The sequence below is a fragment of the Protopterus annectens genome, chromosome 4.part0 (genome assembly GCF_019279795.1).
Source record: "Protopterus annectens isolate FY-2018-M chromosome 4.part0, PAN1.0, whole genome shotgun sequence".
Classification (NCBI taxonomy): Eukaryota; Metazoa; Chordata; order Ceratodontiformes; family Protopteridae; genus Protopterus; species Protopterus annectens.
The window spans coordinates 1,623,265,940-1,623,281,937 of NC_056733.1; the positions used below are offsets into that span (position 1 = coordinate 1,623,265,940).

At 41.9% G+C, this 15,998-nt stretch overlaps 1 protein-coding gene across 1 annotated transcript in view; it reads right to left on the reverse strand.

Moving 5' to 3' along the window:
* Nucleotides 1–15,998, reverse strand: part of FAT2 (FAT atypical cadherin 2) — a 1,015,713-nt gene that overhangs the window by 614,495 nt on the left and 385,220 nt on the right. The gene's annotated exons all lie outside the window — the stretch shown is intronic.

A 15,998-nucleotide genomic window follows, 5' to 3' on the forward strand; every position in this document is an offset into this window, starting at 1 on the left:
GTCAAAGGCCAGCTTCGAGAGCAAAATTGCACAGGACACTAAGGATAATCACAAGGCTTTCTTTAGTTATGTTAGGAACCTGGGTGGGAATTCCCAGATATGCTCAGAATTAGTCCAAAATGACAAAAAATACACTGATCTCACAGACATTGCCAACATCCTAGCTGACAGGTTCAGCGCAAACTCCCCCCCCCCACCAAAAGGGCAAATATCTATCCCAGCAGAGTGCTGCCCCCCTGACATCTCAGATGCTCAGGTGGGAGCCGCCCTCCCCAAAGCAAAAACACAGCATCAATGGGACCAGATGGTGTCCCAGGCTGCGTCCTACATGAACTCCAAGAAGAGCTAAACCCAAACATAAAACTACTGTTCAATCTCAGCCTTACTACAGGATATGTACCCAAAGAGTGGCGTACAGCAACAGTGGTCCCTCTCCACAAAGGTGGTGCCTTAATGGACCCTGGAAACTATCGCCCCATAAGCCTGACTAGCTTGGTCTGCAAAGCTATGGAAAGGATCATCATGGACCTCATAAATAAAGATATTGGGGACCTACTGACACTGGATCCTATCCAGTTTGGCTTTGTTAAGGGCAGATCCTGCCTCTTAAACCTGGTTGACTTCTTTGAAACAGTCACCAAGGCCGTTGACGAAGGGAAGGTGGTCCACACAGCCTATCTGGACCTCGCAAAAGCCTTCGATACAATACCCCACTCGGGCATTATAGATAAGCTCACCAGCTTAAATATAAACCCCTATGTCACTAGATGGGTTGCAAAGTGGCTCAAGGACAGAACCCACATGGTTAGAATTGCTGGAGCCATGTCAGACTCCAAACCAGTTACAAGTGGCATCCCACAAGGCTCAGTCCTGGGACCTCTCTTGTTTGGTATATATTTCTCGGAGGTACAGGCCAACACGGAAGGACTGTGGCTGACCAAGTTCGCAGATGACTGCAAACTGGGCACCATAATCGACTCTCCAGGCGACACAAGCATCCTCCAAAAGGGCCTCATAGAAACAGACAACTGGTGCCAGAGCCATGGCCTCAAGCTAAACGCCAAAAAGTGTATAGTCATCCCCTTTGGCAAAAACAAAGTGCCCACAAATTACCACATAGGTGGTAATCCATTAAGTACAGATGGTACAGGTAATTATGGACCTGGGGACCCAAGTTGATAGCAATCTCTCATTTGACAACCACATGGCCAAAGTGGTTAGAAAAACATTTTATATAGCCCACCTAATCATGAAGGGATTCACATCTAGATTAGGGGAGGTCATCGTGCCTCTTTACTCATCCCTCATCAGGCCCATAATTGAGTACAATGCCCCTTTTGGGATGTACCTTACCAAACACCTGCAGCAACTGGAAAGACCCCAAAAGTACCTCACCAAGAGGATCAAAGGGCTCAAACAGATGCCATATGCTGCCCGGTTAAAGAAACTCCAGCTCTACTCAGTGGCATACCGCCTGCTCAGAGGTGACCTGTGCCTGACGTATAAGGCCATGTCCAACCCAGAATTAAGGGACATGCTGCACCTCAAAAAATCCAAATCCCATCGAGCTACACGCTCGAGAGACTTGAACCTCAGCACTGAAATAAATAGGACATGCTGGAGGGACAGATTCATAACCCAGAGGCTCCCTTCACTCTGGAATAAAATCCCAGTCCAGGTTAGGCAGAGTCCCTCATTGACTCTTTTCAAGAGGAATCTTGATGAGTGGATGGGAGATCGTAGGTTTACCCCGGGTATCACTTCTGTGTCACTGTTAGACAGAGGCACAGCATACTAACCTCGAAAAAGGGCATAGCAAAATTAATTTAAAATGGGTGGCGAAAGCCAAACATACTCTGGCTAGACTTATAAATGCCCTAGGGTAGATAGCCTAGTATGAACCTATGAACCTATGTATGAACCTATTTGACATAAATAAATCATAGAATCAAAGAATAACATTTAATCCAGCCGTGGTGGTCCTTGAAGGTGTGCTAAAGTAGGTTCTATTGTTTCGTTCAGGCACCTTTATCCTGAAACTGCTTCTGTGTTTTTATTACTTTTGAATTGGTGTGGCAGCGGACAGGAACATGGCAAATGAAAATAATGTGGAGCTTGACTACAACCTGAAATCTGTGCTAGAAGGTAAAAATTCATCCAACATGGAGTTAGCTTTCAAACGGCTATTGAAAGCGGAAGCGAATGCTTTACTACAATTCCAAAAGACTGATTTACTTAATGCCGATAATAAGGAGCAAGATACTAATTTTACTCTTAAAATTATGCAGCTTACTCGAAAGACTGAGAATCTATTAAATAAGTTGAAAAACATACAGTGGCAATGTAAGCACATGGAGGCATGTCTTTGTTTCCATGTGGTGCCAAGAGGTTTGAGAACTTTGAAAATGCCGACATTTGGGACATTATACCCTGAGCTTCTAACCAATTGGCAGAAGCTCAATATTAAAACCAGTTATGCATATATGAAACTGCTCATTGAGCAATATATAATAATAGAAAATAGTATTAATGATGAAGTGATAGAACAACAAATGATGATTAAGTCACTTCTTAATGAAATAGATTACAATGAATTTTATGAGAATATGCACTCTCATGTACTCAATTTAGAGTGCAAGCTGCTACTGGCAAAAAGAGAACAAACTTGAACGTGACCTAAAAGATTTTAGTGTGGGTCACGTCTTTTCTTGGCCGAGAGAACTTCAGCGATCGAGGAGAACAGGAGAGGGAGGGCGTGGTGGCTATGTCAATCAGGCTCATCCAGCCGACCAATCAGAAGTTTTGATTGGCACCAACACCCTCGGCTCGTCAGTAGAAGAAGGAGGAACTCAACACGACAGCAATCACAAGGCAAAGGCTTTAGTCAGCAGATGTGAAGTAAAGTTAACGAATATGGATCGACCAAATGGAAATATAACCAAATCCAGAGTTAAACAAATTAGTTTAATAGAAGAACAAGCGATAGCCTCTACATCAAGCCATGAATGTACCAGAAACATTGTGACATATGAGACTGGAAATTCTAATGCAGATGTTAGAAGGAAGACAGTAACACTAGATGAGTGAGACAGTCTTTTTTAAGTCGTACTGTTCATTCATTCCCGCTCCCTATTCGGGAACCGAAGAAATGGACTCCTACGAGAATCAACAAAAAACGGAAGATATCCGGAGACTTGATACACTCACAGAACAAGATACAGAAGTAAGTGATTCTGAACTAGTGTTAAATCTGTCTAAATATCCATTATGAATTCATGAAAGAGCCTTACTTAATAAAGGTCATTCTTTTATACACTCGAAGGGTGCTGATACAAGTGACTTTATTCTGGATGTTAAGAAATGTGTTAGAAGTATAGCTCTGAAAATGTTATATAAAAATGAGCTTAAAAATGATGTATCTGTTTTTAAAAAACCTAGTGTTTTTACACCTTACTTACATCCTCTGCTAGAGGCATTTGAACAGGCAGTAGAAAGAGATTTGATAGAAATGTGGAATAACAAAACTGGAAGTAATCATAAGTTTCATAATTTAAGTAATGAAGAACATGAGGCTTTAACCAGTCTAAACAACAATAAAGAGATTATAATAAGACCCACCGATAAGGGGGGGTGCCATTGTTATTTTAGATAGGCACTACTATGATGAAACAATGAAATTTATGTTACAAGAAAATAAAACATATAAATTAATTAATAAGGTCCAGTTGAATAAAATAATTAATAATATGCATAGCAATCAACAGTGTATCAGCTTGAGGGTGCTGTTGATTGTAAACCGCGAGAAAGAGGAAGAAGGCATATATGGCTTGGTTGGAAATGTGAAGAAGCTAGAGAATGATACTAGAAATCTGCAGCAGCGTATTGGGGGGAATTATTTGGTAGCCTTTTGTTGCCCAATGAAGAGGAAGGACAAATGTTAATGCTGTTTATAAAGAAACTCATTAACAAGAAGGATGTGCCTTAATAGGTTCATAGACTCATAGGTATTTACTAGGCTAATGACCACAGTGGCCATTTTAAGTCTAGCCATGCATCCCAAATCTCTGACAAGTTCTGGTACCCTTGATAATTGTAAGCGGGGGCCTGGGAGATGAACCATTTACATGTTGCCTGTGTCCATTAGAGACATAGGTGCCAAAACAGGTATGAATTTCCTGTTCCCCATCCAATTATCCAACTTGTACTTGAATTGGGTTAGGGAGGAACTCTGCTTCAGGTGGATGGCGAGTCTGTTCCAGAGATAAAGTAATCTCTGGGATAGATACCTGTCTCTTAAACAGGTCCTACTTATATCACAGGCACAGGAAAATAACTTTCCTGGGTAGCGTAAGCTTTGGAACCTTGCTGGCTAGGCTTAGGTAGGCCCTTGTACCTACCTATGAAACTATGAACCTATTACAAGCAAAGTTTAAGTCTTTAAAATGGGTAATTCTGGTGCTGTTTGTTTTGTGGATATGCAAGAGGTCCATCAGAGTGGGGTCTGACAATGACCTGTACATCAGGAATAAATATCTCCTCAAAAGCCTGTAGAAGACAGAATACAGGGATAAAGTCTTTAAGTGGTCTGCATAGGACATTTTACTTAACCCTGTATTCTTTTAATGAGGAACTTCTGTGGACATTCCAGTTGTTGGATAGGCCTGGTTAGGTAGATACCAAAGGGTCCGTTATACTCAATGATAGGTCTGATGAATGCCGAATACAGTGGAACAATTACTTTTTTGGACTTAGATGCCATACTTTTGTTTATAACTTGTGCAACATAGAATAATTTCCTCACTACTGTAGATACGTGATGGTCAGAGGCTAGATTATTAGCTATGTGTCCCTAGGTCCCTGACTACTGGGTCAACTCTAAGGGGTGTGTTGTCAATATTATTGTCTAAAGACAAAATGAAGCTTTTCTTTCAATTTAAACTGTAACAACTGTTTGCTATATCTGTAACAAGTGATTATTAGAGTTTCTGCCAAACTTGGGGAGTTACACACTTCACTTCAGACTACAAATGCAATATCAGCCTCCACTGCACTGAAGACCAATTGGCATCTTCTGACTGCACCCCTTAATATTTTCTGCCTAAGGTAGCTGCCCCCTTCTACCCACCCTAGCTTTACTACAATCAACCTACAGTATATGTGTGTGTTTATACACACACACACATATATATATATATATATATATATATATATATATATATATATGTGTGTGTGTGTGTGTGTGTATAGGTTTATCTTTGAATGTTCGCGGCAACATCTTCGAAACTGTTGCTGTGAACTGCAAACCACAAAATTCCGAAACTGCAAAAACCAAAGCACCAAATTCCAAAATCTCGCCCCATTTTTGACCCATGGTAGCACTTGTTTTGGCAGTGGATTGATCAGAAATGTCGAAAGTCGATATTTATTCGACATTTCAGGAAGTCGGCGCTACAGTTTTCGCGTAAATGGTTTGCAGATGTGCACGTTTAACTAATGTGCTTTTGCACATTCAAAGGTAAACCATATATATATATATATATATATATATATATATATATACGCATATACATGCATACATATGTAAAGAACTGTGTGTTTCTGAGCAAGTCACTTATATAGAGGTCATAGCTGTTCCTGATTTTGGTCCTCTTGCTCACCATTACTTTTAGCTTTCTCCTTGGTTCTTGAGCTAAGAGGTTGAAACATATGTAGGGTGTTGGGCTGCACATTGTTTCCTGACAGCAATAACTGAGAAGATAAATTCCCATGTATTTAAAATTAGAAAGTTGGCCATATTTTTTTCTCTTTCCATCATAGTCAGACATCAGCACTGGACTCAATAAGGGGCTGTCTGTGGCAGTCTGTGCATGATGTGTGTGAAACAGTTATCACTGGCAGTGCATTGCATCAAGTAGTGTTGACATCTAATAGAACTTGAGTCTCTGGTTAAGTTTTTCGCTGTGATTCCTACTGTTTGGTGTCTGTATCTACTTCCATCTCTGTGTGGATTTTATCCATGTGCCTTGGTTTCTTCTCCCAAACCATCAGCCGTATAACATAAGCCTCAGGCTATTTCTATTTTTACTTTTATTCTAATCTAACATGAGAAGGATACATAAAAGGCAACAATCTCTCACTTTGGAGAGGCAGGCAGGCAGTATTCCCATACAGGCTTTATATATCCTTTCATATGTCTTCTCATTTTTTTGGAGATGAACTGTTTTGTTAACTTTGAACATTAGGCTTTAGACACACTGAATTTCTTTTTTTACTCATGATTTTTTTTCTTCAGACCATCATTAAATCAGAACATCTAGAAACATATGGCTTCTGGAGGCCAAGTGGTCCTCACACTCACTAAGATCCTCCAGACCTATTATGGTAGAATCTTGTCCTGTTAACGTGTGTAAAAAGCAGGGGGGGGTTGGTAAAAAGTAAGGCAAAGAATGAAAAAAAAAAGCAAAAAAGAAGTAAGGATGACATGAAAATGAGGTGGGCACTGACAAAGTGCAGGGAAGGACTACTGTGCAACAATGGGGTCCTCAGAGTCCTTTGTGTAGGCCTCCACTTCACCTAAAGCTGGCATTGTTGATTGTAGTCAGACATGTGAGATGTACATAGTCAGTGGCTGTGAATAAAAATGAATGACCATGTCTGTTGTTTCATCACAGGTACTGGTGATTAGCTTGTTGTATTAAGAGCACCACCCCATTCACAGGTTCATATACTAACAGCCCTAGAGCCCTTACAAGCCTAGCCATGTTAATCCCAAGTTGCCTCAATTGTTCACAGTTAGATGAACATAATTCGTGGAGCGAGTCTGACAATTGTTGTGGATATAATATGGATGTTTTTTCTGAAGAAGTCTGGTTAGAATAAAATACAAAAGCGCTAACATTTGGAGTGTATCCTTTGGCTTGACTTCCTTCCTGTAATGTTAACATTATTGGGGTCTCAGTGATTGCACCCAATTTGCAATCATCAGCAAACTTGGTAAGCCAAAGGCTGTCTACCTTAGCCTGGACTTCTGAGAACTAGATTCCAACCCAAACAGTGAGGGGCCTAGCACAGATCCTTATGGTATGCAATTGGTAAAGGTGGCGTCACCATCTTTGACAGTATGTGTTCTGTCGGTGAGACAATTGGCTACACATCTAGTGATGTAAGGGTTAATCTTCGGCTGGGAGAGTTTCTCTGATATCTGAGAGGGGGATTGTGTCAAAAGCCTTGGCTAGGTGCACATAGGCAGTATGCACTGTCTTATCTTCATCCAGGGCTTTGGTGACTTTCTCAAAGAAACTGGGTTGGGTCTAGAGTCTGAAGGTTGCCTATGTCATTTCAGAATGTCGAAGACCATATGGCTGAGACCATATGATCAACATTCGAAATATCGACCATGGAATAAAAAAAACAAAACAAAACTTACCTTCATGCTCTTAGCAGGGGTCTATGCTCCCCTGCACCCCCTGTGGGGGGGCCATACTCCCCCACACCCCCTGGAACTTAAATATACCAACTCCAAAATTGTACTACAGTGAGGAAGATGGAAATCTTTCCATTCCGCACTGTACGGAGATGCCGGTTCCACAAGGTCGACATTTCGAATGTTGATCATATGATCTTGGCCATATGGTCTTTGACATTCTGAAATGTCGACCATGTGAAGGGGACCCATACATATATATATATATATATATATATATATATATATATATATATACATATATATATATATATATATATAAATATATATATATATATATATATATATATATATATACATATATATATATATATATATATATATATATATATATATATATATATATATATATATATATATATATATATATATATATATATATATATATATATATATATAGATATATATATATATATATATATATATATATATATATATACATACACGTATACATACATATATATATATATATATATATATATATATATATATATATATATATATATATATATATATATATATACACATATATAAATATATATATATATATATAGAGAGAGAGAGAGGGAGGGAGGGAGGGAGAGTTAGATTATGTGGATAGACAGACAGAAAGATACATGGACAGATAGATAGACAAATAGGTAGACATACATATACAAATACATTTATTTTATTTACCTAATTATTTTTTTTATTTTGTTATTGTTGTTTTTAACTGGGTTAACCCTAAACCCATTTTCAGTAGGGAGAAAAGCTCCAGGTACGCATTATCTGAAATGTGTGGTATGAGCATTCTTCATGAAAAGCAATAGAGAAACACTGACAATATTTTAGGTATGCATAAAAATAATCTTTATACATGTGAACAATAAGCTGTAATGAAAGATAAGTAAATGTGTAGTAGATGGTAGGATTAGTTGTGGATTAAAGATATTATGCTTGGAATTCTGAAGTTTTGTTTAGAATCTTCTAACATAAAAAAAAATATGTAAAACTTCTTACATGCTTAACCCTAGCTAAGCGAACCATAGTGTGTGGTATTCAACTTATTCCTCAATTACTTCCCTTCAGAGCATTTTTTGTGAGACTGGATAAGTATTCTTTTAGAACTCTTCAGATAAAGTGAGGTAGAGTGTGGAATGCCCAAATATTTTTTTTGCTGAGTAATGGTACAGATGGCAGTATGTCCTGAAATTCAGTGTGAATATCCACAGTTGTAGATTTATAAAACAAAAATCCAAGGAAATAAAAGTTGAAAAACTGTAACCACACATCAGTAAGTGCTTTTGTCTTAGCCTAGACTTCATCAGTATAAAACATACCAATTAAACATTTAAATATCACATGTAAAAAGAACAGTCATTTTTTGGAGTATTTAGGTGACATAATGCTTGTCTGTGCTGTTCAAAAGTAGTAGACACAACAGGGTTGAAATATGTAGTGAAGCCTCATATTTGGATGAGTCATCATCTGACTGGCTTGTCTTAAAAATATATTTAAATGGTCCCAGCCCTGAATGGGAGTGTGCTTGGGCTGCAAATGGATGAACCAATACACACTACCTGCTCAAGTGTGGTGGAAATTCTAACTGTGCACTAGTTGACCGAGACCAAGTCAAACTGACCAGAGTGAGGAAGGTTTGAGATGGATCAGTCTAATAAGGATTATAAGAACTCCATACAGATTCTAAATATGGAAGGATACTGTGGAGGCAGCATACCCATATCCTAATATTAGAAAACTATGGACTTAGAAAAACTATACACATTATAATAAGCTGTTAAATCCATTCAGTTAATAAAGTTACTTACAAACTTTTAATTAAGGATTAGACTGGATTATAAAAAATAACCATTAGAAAGGTTGGTCTTGACAAGCAACTAGACCTTCAAATACCCAATCCTTGCTAGCGACTAATATTGTGTAACCTGGAGTGGAAACCACTGATGATTTGGGACTACAATGTTCGTTTGTGCTTGCTACTGAATCTAGGTTATTGGTGTTTCACACTTCAGACACTGTAAATATACCAAAGTCATTGGTTTTCCATGGCAAAGAGACTGTTAGGATTAGCTGGCTGAAAACAATGGAAAATATCAGCTAATTAAACCATAATGGAGCATCCTTAATTGTAAATTATGTTGGCTTTGAAAGCCATAACAGATCTCAGGAAGTCCTAAACGTAAGTAAAGCAACACATTTATAGGCTTTTGAATAGTTACTTCACACATACGTATTTGTTCACAGACATTTCAAGATATGGAGAGAAAAAAAAAGATTACACATTCATTTACAGACATTCTGGCATTAAATTATTCTTAGTGTTGACTGATAAGGGTTGGGAGGATGGCCTAATGGGTAAGGTGTTTGCCTTACAAACACAAGGTGCAGGGTTTGAGTCTCACAAGGGATAATTGGCTAAGCTTAAAATGGCTCGCAAGGGCAGTTACCTTAGTACTAATCTATGAACCTATGAACCTATAACTTTGCATTCAGAAACATCCTACTAAAGAAGATTAATAGAATTTCATATGCAGCCAATTTAAAGATGCTTAAAATGAAGGCATTAACTTACTTGTAGATAACCTTGATACAGAGAGATCAGCAGTACTTCTACCACACACTGATTTTCTACTCTCACCTGTTTGATGAAAGGGATACATGCCCCAACCATGGCTATCCCCACCTGTTTGGTGAAAAAGATACATATCCCAACCATGGCTATCCCCATCTGTTTGATGAAAAGGATACATGTCCCAACCATGGCTATCACCACATGTTTGGTGAAAGGGATACATATCCCAACCATGGATATCTCCACCTGTTTGCTGAAAGGGATACATGTCCCAACCATGGTTCCTCACCTGTTTGGAGAAAGGGATATATGTCCTAACCATGGCTATTCCCACCTGCTTGATGAAAGGGATACATGTCCCAATCATGGCTATCCCCACCTGTTTGGTGAAAGGGATACATGTCCCACCCATGGCTATCCCCACCTGTTTGGTGAAAGGGATACATGTCCCAACCATGGCTATCCCTACCTGTTTGGGGAAAGGGATAAATGTCCCAATCATGGCTATCCCCACCTGTTTGGTGAAAGGGAAAAATGTTCCAACCATGGCTATCCTCACCCGTTTGGTGAAAGGGATACATGTCTGAGCTATAGATGTCCCCACCTGTTTGGTGAAAGGGATACATGTCCCAAAGACGGCTATCCCCACCTGTTTGGTGAAAAGGATACATGTCCCAACTATGGCTATCTCCACCTGTTTGGTGAAAGGGATACATGTCCCAACTATGACTATCCCTACCTGTTTGGTGAAAGGGATATATGTCCCAACCATGGCTATCCTCACCTGTTTGATGAAAGGGATACATGTCTGAGCTATAGATGCACCCACCTGTTTGGTGAAAGGGATACATGTCTGAGCTATAGATGCACCCACCTGTTTGGTGAAAGGGATACATGTCCCAAAGATGGCTATCCCCACCTGTTTGGTGAAAGGGATACATGTCCCAACCATGGCTATCTCCACCTGTTTAGTGAAAGGATACATGTCTCAACCATGGCTATCCCCACCTGTTTTGTGAAAGGGATACATGTCCAGCCAGAGTTGTCCCGACCTGATTGGTGAAAGGGATACATGTCCCAACCATGGCTACCCCCACCTGTTTGGTGAAAGGGATACATGTCCCAACCATGGCTATCCACACCTGTTTGGTGAAAGGGATACATGGCCCAACCATGGCTATTCCCACCTGTTTGGTGAAAGGGATGCATGTCCCAACCATGGCTATCCCCACCTGTTTGGTGAAAGGGATACATGTCCCAACCATGGCTATCCCTACCTGTTTGGTGAAAGGGATACATGTCCCACTCATGGCTATCCCCACCTGTTGGTGAAAGGGATACATGTCCCAACCATGGCTATCCCCATCTGTTTGGTGAAAGGGATAAATGTCCCAACCATGGCTATCCTCACCTGTTTGCTGAAAGGGATACATGTCCGAGCCATAGCTGTCCCCACCTGTTTGGTGAAAGGGATATATGTCCCAACTATGCCGATCCCCACCTGTTTGGTGAAAGGAATACATGTCCCGAACATGTCTATCTCCACTTGTTTGGTGAAAGTGATACATGTCCCAACCAAGACTATCCCTACCTGTTTGGTGAAAGGGATATACGTCCCAACCATGGCTACCCCCACCTGTTTGGTGAAAGGGATAAATGTCCCAACCATGGCGATCTCCACCTGTTTGGTGAAAGTGATACATGTCCCAACCATGACTATCCCTACCTGTTTGGTGAAAGGGATATATGTCCCAACCATGGCTATCCCCACCTTTTTGGCGAAAGGATACATGTCTCAACCATGGCTATGATCACCTGTTTGGTGAAAGGGATACATATCCCAACCATGGGTATCCCCACCTGTTTGGTGAAAGGGATACATGTCCCAACCATGGCTATCTCCACCTGTTTAGTGAAAGGATACATGTCTCAACCATGGCTATCCCCACCTGTTTTGTGAAAGGGATACATGTCCAGCCAGAGTTGTCCTGAACTGTTTGGTGAAAGGGATACATGTCCCAACCATGGCTATCCCCACCTGTTTGGTGAAAGGGATACATGTCCCAACCATGGCTATCCACACCTGTTTGGTGAAAGGGATACATGCCCCAACCATGGCTATTCCCACCTGTTTGGTGAAAGGGATGCATGTCCCAACCATGGCTATCCCCACCTGTTTGGTGAAAGGGATACATGTCCCAACCATGGCTATCCCTACCTGTTTGGTGAAAGGGATACATGTCCCACTCATGGCTATCCCCACCTGTTGGTGAAAGGGATACATGTCCCAACCATGGCTATCCCCATCTGTTTGGTGAAAGGGATAAATGTCCCAACCATGGCTATCCTCACCTGTTTGCTGAAAGGGATACATGTCCGAGCCATAGCTGTCCCCACCTGTTTGGTGAAAGGGATATATGTCCCAACTATGCCGATCCCCACCTGTTTGGTGAAAGGAATACATGTCCCGAACATGTCTATCTCCACTTGTTTGGTGAAAGTGATACATGTCCCAACCAAGACTATCCCTACCTGTTTAGTGAAAGGGATATATGTCCCAACCATGGCTACCCCCACCTGTTTGGTGAAAGGGATAAATGTCCCAACCATGGCTATCTCCACCTGTTTGGTGAAAGTGATACATGTCCCAACCATGACTATCCCTACCTGTTTGGTGAAAGGGATATATGTCCCAACCATGGCTATCCCCACCTTTTTGGTGAAAGGATACATATCTCAACCATGACTATCATCACCTGTTTGGTGAAAGGGATACATGTCCCAACCATGGGTATCCCCACCTGTTTGGTGAAAGGGATACATGCCCCAACCATGGCTATCCTCACCTGTTTGGTGAAAGAGATAAATGTCCCATCTATGGCTATCCTCACCTGTTTTGTAAAAGGGGTACATGTCCCAACCATGGCTATCCTCACCTGTTTGGTGAAAGAGACACATGTCCAGCTATAGCTGTCCTCGCCTGTTTGGTGAAAGGGATACATGTCCCAACCCTGGCTATCCCCACCTGTTTGGTGAAAGTGATACATGTCCCAACTATGACTATCCCCCTACCTGTTTGGTGAAAGGGATATATGTCCCAACCATGGCTATCCCCATGTTTTTGGTGAAAGGATACATGTCTCAACCATGGCTATCCTCACCTGTTTGGTGAAAGGGATACATGTCCCAACCATGGGTATCCCCACCTGTTTGGTGAAAGGGATACATGCCCCAACCATGGCTATCCTCACCTGTTTGGTGAAAGAGATAAATGTCCCATCCATGGCTATCCTCACCTGTTTTGTGAAAGGGATACATGTCCCAACCATGGCTATCCTCACCTGTTTGGTGAAAGAGATACATGTCCAGCTATAGCTGTCCTCACCTGTTTGGTGAAAGGGATACATGTCCCAACCCTGGCTATCCCCACCTGTTTGGTGAAAGGGATACATGTCCCAACCATGGCTATCTCCACCTGTTTGGTGAAAGGGATACATGCCCCAACCATGGCTATCCCCACCTGTTTGGTGAAAGGGATACATGTTCCAACCATGACTATCCCTACCTGTTTGGTGAATGGGATATATTTCTCAACCATAGCTATCCCCACCTGTTTGGTGAAAGGCTACATGTCTCAACCATAGCTATCTCCACCTGTTTGATGAAAGCGATACATGTCCCAACCATGGCTATCCCTACCTGTTTGGTGAATCTGATACATGTCTCACCCATGGTTATCCCCACCTGTCTGTTGAAAGGGATCCATGTTCCAACGATGGCTATCCCCACCTGTTTGTTGAAAGGGATACATGTCCCAACCATGGCTATCTTCACCTGTTTGGTGAAAGTGATACATGTCCCAACCATGACTATCCCTACCTGTTTGGTGAAAGGGATACATGTCCCAACCATGGCTATCCCCACCTTTTTGGTGAAAGGATACATGTCTCAACCATGGCTATCCTCACCTGTTTGGTGAAAGGGATACATGTCTCAACCATGGCTATACTCACCTGTTTGGTGAAAGGGATACATGTCCAGCCATAGCTGTCCCCACCTGTTTGGTGAAAGGAATACATGTCCCAGCCATGGCTATCTCCACCTGTGTGGTGAAAGGGATACATGTCCAAACCATGGCTATTCCCACCTGTTTGTTGAAAGGGATATATGTCCCAACCAAGGCTATCCCCACCTACTTGGTGAAAGGGATACATGTCTCAACCATGTCTATCCCCACCTTTTTGGTGAAAGGAATACATGTCCCAACCATGGCTATCCACACCTGTATGGTGAAAGGTATACATGCCCCAACCATGGCTATCCCCACCTGTTTGGTGAAAGGGATGCATGTCCCAACCATGGCTATCCCCACCTGTTTGGTGAAAGGGATACATGTCCCAACCATGGCTATCCCTACCTGTTTGGTGAAAGGGATACGTGTCCCACTCATGGCTATCCCCACCTGTTGGTGAAAGGGATACATGTCCCAACCATGGCTATCCCCATCTGTTTGGTGAAAGGGATAAATGTCCCAACCATGGCTATCCTCACCTGTTTGCTGAAAGGGATACATGTCCGAGCTATAGCTGTCCCCACCTGTTTGGTGAAAGGGATATATGTCCCAACTATGCCGATCCCCACCTGTTTGGTGAAAGGAATACATGTCCCGAACATGTCTATCTCCACTTGTTTGGTGAAAGTGATACATGTCCCAACCAAGACTATCCCTACCTGTTTGCTGAAAGGGATATATGTCCCAACCATGGCTACCCCCACCTGTTTGGTGAAAGGGATACATGTCCCAACCATGGCTATCTCCATCTGTTTGGTGAAAGTGATACATGTCCCAACCATGACTATCCCTACCTGTTTGGTGAAAGGGATATATGTCCCAACCATGGCTATCCCCACCTTTTTGGTGAAAGGATACATGTCTCAACCATGGCTATCCTCACCTGTTTGGTGAAAGGGATACATGTCCCAACCATGGGTATCCCCACCTGTTTGGTGAAATGGATACATGCCCCAACCATGGCTATCCTCACCTGTTTGGTGAAAGAGATAAATGTCCCATCCATGGCTATCCTCACCTGTTTTGTGAAAGGGATACATGTCCCAACCATGGCTATCCTCACCTGTTTGGTGAAAGAGATACATGTCCAGCTATAGCTGTCCTCACCTGTTTGGTGAAAGGGATACATGTCCCAACCCTGGATATCCCCACCTGTTTGGTGAAAGTGATATATGTCCCAACCATGGCTATCCCCACGTTTTTGGTGAAAGGATACATGTCTCAACCATGGCTATCCTCACCTGTTTGGTGAAAGGGATACATGCCCCAACCATGGCTATCCCCACCTGTTTGGTGAAAGGGATGCATGTCCCAACCAAGGCTATCCCCACCTACTTGGTTAAAGGGATGCATGTCCCAACCCTGGCTATCCCCACCTGTTTGGTGAAAGGGATACATATCCCAACCATGGCTATCCCTACCTATTTGGTGAAAGGGATACATGTCCCACTCATGGCTATCCCCACCTGTTGGTGAAAGGGATACATGTCCCAACCATGGCTATCCCCATCTGTTTGGTGAAAGGGATAAATGTCCCAACCATGGCTATCCTGACCTGTTTGCTGAAAGGGATACATGTCCGAGCTATAGCTGTCCCCACCTGTTTGGTGAAAGGGATATATGTCCCATCTATGCCGATCTCCTCTTGTTTGGTGAAAGGAATACATGTCCCGAACATGTCTATCTCCACTTGTTTGGTGAAAGTGATACATGTCCCAACCAAGACTATCCCTACCTGTTTGGTGAAAGGGATATATGTCCCAACCATGGCTACCCCCACCTGTTTGGTGAAAGGGATACATGTCCCAACCATGGCTATCTCCACCTGTTTGGTGAAAGTGATACATGTCCCAACCATGACTATCCCT